Raw genomic sequence first — 7024 nt, 5'->3', positions numbered from 1 at the left:
ATTTTGTTGTGCACACCTTCCTAAACTATACTTTTCTTCTTAACATATGTTCATTGTCCGGCAGAAGCTGTAGATTTCAGCGTACAATAATTTCCAAAATGGTAGAAGGTAAGAACCATGTTACATGATCCTTGTGTGTTCTCTTGATTTAAATTAACACGTACCTGTTAAACTTGGTGATGATTTTCGAGGTGTATTTATAAATTATCTACCAAGGTTATTCCTTTAGGCAATTTTTTTTTCTGAAGCCTAGGCATATTGGTTGTTTGGTTGGCTCTCTTTACTAGCAGGAAGATAACTACTATGTGTTGCTTAGTTGTGTTGCTTAGTTATTAGCGGATTGACTGTATGAATTATCTTATGTTCACCCAGAGTTATAGGTTTCTAAATACTAGCTAGGCTCTTGGGACTTAATTCTAATGGTTAGTTTTTTTGGATTCATGTACTCCGGTGCTACAGCCTAGGTAAAGCTCCTTCACAATAGTATTTAAAGCTTATATTGATAACTCCATCAGAGTTCAAGCATTAGGCTCTCTGCTCTGTGTATTGCAAAGTGTTCTATATAATGCTTTGATGTACCTTTGTCACTGTTTGATGTTCTACCTTGGGTGGCCTCTGTCTTGGTTTACAGCTCCATATGGCTACCTATGTATACCTATGTAGATTTTGTTTGAACTGTACTCAAATAGTGCAGATGTTTCTATATTCTTGCCTTCCTCTTTTTAACTCATGAGATTGTTAGATAGTTGAATATCATTGGTCTCTATCGGCATTCTATTTTCGCAGTTTGAAATGAGTATTGGTCCATTGATATTAAACTTCACAATAGGTAGTGGCATCTTCAGGAAAAAGTAGTGGCAAATATGCTGGAGATTTCTTTTCTGCTGCAGGAATGACACTATTGCCCAAATCCTCAACACATATTTTTTAGTAACTGAGAGGATTATTCACCTTTGTTGTTGTAGGCATTCAAGACCTGGCAGGGCTGGGTCAACCGGCCCTTCGTGTTCAAGACCCGGCTCTTATGAGCCTTGACAGTCGTGCTACCGGCTGGGCATCATCATCCTGAGCCATGTCCGGAACCAGACCAGTAGGGGCACCCTAAGCGAGCACTCGAGGCATGCTGTCAAGTTGGACGAGTGCAACCAGGCCAGCTGTTGTGTGTGTCCACGGTTACATTGTTGTATTGTTGGTTAAAGACAATGTTTTTCTTCTTGAATTATGAAACCTCGAACAACAGTAGGATATAATCGTTTTGTTCGTTTTGTAATCAAAGCTTCCATCGAATAATATTTTAGAATTGTGCTCCGCCTTATTCATAAACTGTGGCTATTTGTAGATTCATACACGATACGGCTTTGTGTGCATTGAAATAGCAACAAGTTGGCCTCTCGGTCTCATTTCTGTATACATTTGACTCATACACGCAGCCAGCATGTCCATGCGATCTCGATGAATTTCTCTATCCTGTTTTATGTTGTGATGTCTTTGATTTTTGTCTCTTCCAGATTTACATATAGATGCCTCGGTGAATACTCAAGAATTTTGTGTTCTTTTCTATTGACGGCCTTTAGGTATTTTATTTTTATTTTTATAATGATTCTGAAACGAGGTCACTCCCTACTAATCTTGCTCTCCAGGCCTGGTGGTGGGATGCTTGGTCAAGAATGCAGGGTGAGTAAAACAAAACGCTTTTATCTCTCTGGTCATCTAGAGCATATGGAGGGAGCAAGATAGCGGGCTTTGACAGTGTCTTCACACCGCCCCAGAGGGGGTGCCACTGAGGGCTTTCTCATGGAACACGGTGCAATGTGGTTTTATGCACGCCTATGAGCAGGCTACCCTGCATGCTGGTCTTCTACTGCTTTCCCAGGCATATTACTTCCCCGTGAGATGCTTCCAAGGGCTCTATTCGGCTCCATTGTATTTTTCTTCTTTTTTGATTGCTTTTCCTTCTCTGTTTCTTTTTTATATGCAAGGCCATAAATTTTTACCATGCATCCTTGCTCACACAGAAAATTACTTCAAAATACACATGCTTCTAAAAATGCACATCCTTTTCAAAACTATGTATATCTTATTATCAAAGATTATAAGGTAGAATGTGTTTGCCCACGACTAAAACAAGTAATACATTGTACTTTTTTCAAAGCACACGTGGAATTAGCAGGCTCCTTCAGGTATTTCAAGGGAAAACAGAATCTGTTTAACTAATTCTCTATATTGCTTATTTATGCATTTGTGACCATAGCTTTCCACTTTAGCTCATAAACTAGATGGCAAAATAGAGTTTGCCCATTTCATATCTATGTTGTCTTATTAGGAAAAAAGATTTTGTTTAATAGCTGATGCTTAATATGTTTTGTTGTCTAGACAGCTGATGGCATGCTTCTTTCTTGCTAATTGTCAATTCTTTTGTACAGGGTCCCTCAGCTACTTATGCTTTGGTAGACAATGAAAGTATTTAGATAGCATGTATGGTTTTTACATTGTTTTGCGCAGGTTGAGATGCATCACATGATGTTTTCCTTTTACGTTTTTGAGTATTACATAGTCCTTTCTTTTTTCACAAGGGGCAGTAGTTGTGCCATTTGATTCGAAGGACAAAGAGTTGATCACAAAGGCGTAGCATTCAGGATATATACACAAAAGAGTATAGAACCAAATTATATGATGTAATTGACCACTTTCTATTAACTTCTCTTGTATACAATGTTCACGAGTTCATGTATTAAGTACATTTTATTGTGTCACTTGTGTTTACTCTTTTCTAATGCAAGTTTACAGCTACTCGGAGTTCCTAATTGTAGACTCAACTATCTTGACCTACTGATGATCTAATTTGTGGCATTATTATCTTAAGAAAATATTTGCATTTAATTTCCTTTATATATAGGGGTATAAGTTCTGACCAAATGTACTCAAATATACGGTTATTGAAAAAATGCAAACATTTTCAACACGAACATGGTTTTAAACGGGTCTTTGCGCCATTTGGCACAACTGGTCATCTAGTACTAGAAATACTACTACTACACATGTAGGTAAATTACTACTTCAGGAATAGCAATATTTTTTTCAATATTGCTCCATCTACGGACAAGCTACGAAAAAGTAACTTAATCTTCCTAACTATTATTCTCTCCCCCCTCCCCTGAATTTCGGGGGTGGGCCCCTCCATCCTCTTATACATCCAATAAAGCACCTAAGTTGTTTTACGTAGGTGTAACATTACTCTTTTTTTTTGTCTAATGATAATCCATGGCGATGACTCGTGACATGAATATTTTTCTTTGAACTACTCCAATGGGTACCAAGCATAGACACCACCCCCTCAAGCGGTTACCAACATGTTAACCATGGCATTCGACAATATATCAAAGGGTAATCATATCGGTTCTCTTTTCTTCTTCGAGTACAAACAGTTGAATTGCTAGGCAAACTAGCTAAGCTAGAAGCTAGGATGAATACAAGAAACTTTTAGGGTAAGGTGGATCGTCAAGGAGATACTCCTACGTGCAAGTGCATGGAGCAACATGCTCATCGCATCGTCGGATCTTGTCACTTATCATCTTCCATATATTTTGGTTGGGCTAAATGCCGATACGGCTGAATGACTAGATGAGTCACCGAAAGGTCGTCACCACCACTGAAAGGCAGATCAATCTTTGAGCAAGGCCATGTAGAATCTCACCTATCCGTCAAAAATTAGCACGGCATGCCATGTTTGTCCCCACCTAGTGCCGACCGTCAAATTTAGCATGGTACGCCCTGTTTAATCAGAGCCTAAACATACTTATAGTGTCCCTACAAAAATTATAGTGTGAGATCAAAAAAACAAAAATTATAGTGTGTGCAAGTACTCTCTCTAAGAAAAAAGAGAGCTAGGTCACTAGTCACTACGATCGGCAACAACACACAGGCTAACTTTACACAACATGCAGCATGACAGGCTCCGTCTCTCTACAGCTAGCCTTTACATGCCACATCCATGTCCTATAGCTGGCTAGCCATATATAGGATAGCAACAGTATGCATGCAGGCCAATTCCATCTCAAATTTTCTGTTTTGAGAACCGAATCTTAGCCATATCTGATCTTGCTTGCTCGTGCTATAGAGTGGCTTTGGTTGAGTTGTCGATCTCGCGATTTTCGCGCTAGGAAACAACAGAATGGTGTGGAACATTTGATCGGTCCGTTATATATCCCAGCCAAGAGGTATAATATATATTATATGACAGGGCGAAGTTCAAAAATCCAAACAATTAATTACACCAAACATGAAATGAATCAAACTAAAAGAGAAAACCCTGAGATTACGTATGTGTTCTCGCTTGTTTGTTCACTGAGCAAGATCGCCACTGTACACAATGGAAAGAGATAACCCTTCTCATTCTAGAATAGCAGAACACCGGGTGTATACAAACTTTGTTCGTCGTTTGTTGTCTTAACTGAATAGGCGGTGCTCTCGACAAGTATCGTGAATAAATTTGATACGTATAACATCTTTCATATTGAAAAAAAAACCTGCATGTCCTCTTCCTCCGCTAGACACGCATTAATCTCATAGGATTTCTATAGTATAGGATTTACATAGAAAATTTTTCTTTGAAGCCCTTTGGTTTGTAGGAATGGATTCCTATTCATATGTAGGATAGGAATCAATCCTTCACATTTTGGAGAAAAAAAAACATTAGCTAAGACTCAATGGAAAAATTCCTATCCTATGCATCAAATGACATCTCTTTCTATATAGGAATTGAGATACATGTCATCTCACTTCCTATGATCTTCCTATTCCTATAACATTCATATCCTATGAACCAAAGGAGGCTAACTAGGCAATGATTACTAAAGTAACCGACGTGGGAATGCTTTGTCGGGGAACAGATCCAAGATTGAGAAATTGTGTACAAATAATGTGTTTATCAGAGACAAATTCAAGATTAGTAATGAAAGTCAATCAAAACTTTAACACTCCACGGGGAAATGGTGTAGCAAATATCACTTTAGTACTATGCATATATAGCTTAATTAAGAAAGAGTTCGGCCTCGGAGGCTTAGAGGATATTATCCTCCGCTGTATTATGTCATTTCCTTTGTTGTGTGTGTGTTGTGGTGTTGTGTTCTACTGTTGGCTGTAAAGATTTCATTAATTTAAAGCCGGGTGATAGCCTCTTTACTAAAAAAATCTAAAAAGATCTGGCTCTGGACATATATATGGCCTATTACCTGGCTTCGTCCCTAGCGATCATTGAGGTGTCGACTTCTCACTGGAAGCGTTGAATGTGTTCGGCAGCATCCTTTTTCTGGATTTCCATTGTTTGATTGGAGGTCCCATCTTCAGTTACACATGGTTCAATCATGCTAAAGCATATCATGGAACAGCTAGTGAGTAGTAGTACTGGCAAAAGAACTTATTTGCATGCGTACAAGGAACTGATAGATAGTGATCACTCCTAAATGGAGGCTCACCATGTGGGCATTCCAAGCCTCCAACACATATTGTCTAGGAACATTGTCAGGGAAAACATGACAACCCAAATTGGAACTAGGAAGTTATTGCCTTCCATGTGGATGGCACATGATGTGGGGAACCAACCCAAAAATTTTACAGTGGGCAAACAGCCCCAGAATTCATGAACACAAGGACATTGCCTGCCTTGTCCCAACAGGTTGCTCAACTTGTCCGGTCGGTGCACACATACCCAACAGCAAGGCCCAAACATTTATCATGTTGTAGAAATTGGCGACGCACACATACACATACGTATGGGGGAGTAGATCATGCTAATCATCGTCCATGGAGCAAACTCTCACCAATGGAAGCGTTTGTACATGTTGCACCTCAGACATAGCAGCTAGATAGCTAGGTTATATAGGAAGCATTAGGACAAAGTGTGTGAGGGTGGTGGGTGTTGAGGGTGGTAATGCATGTGATGTCCCTTGGTGAGGCTGCGAGGCTGCTGAGCTAGTTGGTTGATAGCTAGTACATACAAAGGAGAAAGAATAGGGAGAGGGGATGGAGTGTAGTGTGCACATCTCCTAGCTGACAGGACCTCCAGCACTAAGAGCTCAATGGGAAGAAAGACACATCTATATGCAGCACATGAACAATGCTATGCAAGGATCATGCACTTGGAGATTTTGTCATTTCGGTGTCACAACCTCTCAATGTAGGACAAGAAAACACATTGGCTAGCTCCATGTGCAAACTAGTTAGTGCACTCCCCTTCTGGTGGACAAAAAAGAGGAGACACCGGGCTTTGTTGCTTCTCCGGCACCATTGATCGGAAGCAGGACATTTTGTTGGGCATGTGAGGCGGTCGTTGTGGAAAAAAGCAGTTAGGATATGCTTGTGAAAATGTGTTGTCTATCATGATGAAATCCTAGAGGATGTATAGTATGTCTAGCTCGAGCATTTTCCTTCTTCCTTTTTCTTCTTTCCTTACCTCCCTTTGCAGCGTACTACTTCGGTAGACTAATCAAGGTATGGCATGAAGATTCGGTGCAAGTCCTCTGGTATTTATTTTATTTTATTTTGGTTGGAAATTTTCGTGGTAAATGATTCTACATCCCTTCAGCAAATATCACAGATATTTATAAACTTGTTGATGTAGACATTGTTTCCAAATTTGATCATTGTATAACTGAATGATCAATACTCCCAAGTGTACCCTTGAGAAAAGCTACATCACATGTATAGCATGATGCATCAGAGAGTTATTGCTGCCTTTAGTCTCTCTTTCCGACGAGATTTTTCTTGGAACAATTATGGCGGAAACTAGGAAAACCATAGGAGAGGGCACTAATTAAAATGAAAAGTTATAAATCATCGTCAATCGCAATCGAGCGTATTGAAGGGAGGGGGCATGAGGACATGATCAATTTGCCAAGTGCCCCATTAATTTGGCATGTCCTGTCGACTGATTCATACGCATCCATATAAGCCAAACCATGTATAAAACTGCCTCTGTCACACTTATCTCCTTGTAGCTTCTTCATCCAGCAAGGGTCCCATGAGC

At 39.7% G+C, this 7024-nt stretch overlaps 1 long non-coding RNA gene across 1 annotated transcript; it reads left to right on the top strand.

Moving 5' to 3' along the window:
* LOC119271304 lies at nucleotides 1-1267 on the top strand. The gene is made up of 2 exons (XR_005134479.1): nucleotides 1-108; nucleotides 966-1267. It is a non-coding gene; the product is annotated as an uncharacterized LOC119271304 (long non-coding RNA).
* Nucleotides 1268-7024: the final 5757 nt, after the last annotated feature.

This window comes from Triticum dicoccoides, chromosome 3A, assembly GCF_002162155.2.
Source record: "Triticum dicoccoides isolate Atlit2015 ecotype Zavitan chromosome 3A, WEW_v2.0, whole genome shotgun sequence".
Lineage (NCBI taxonomy): Eukaryota > Viridiplantae > Streptophyta > Magnoliopsida > Poales > Poaceae > Triticum > Triticum dicoccoides.
This window is presented reverse-complemented; position numbering and strand designations above follow the sequence as displayed.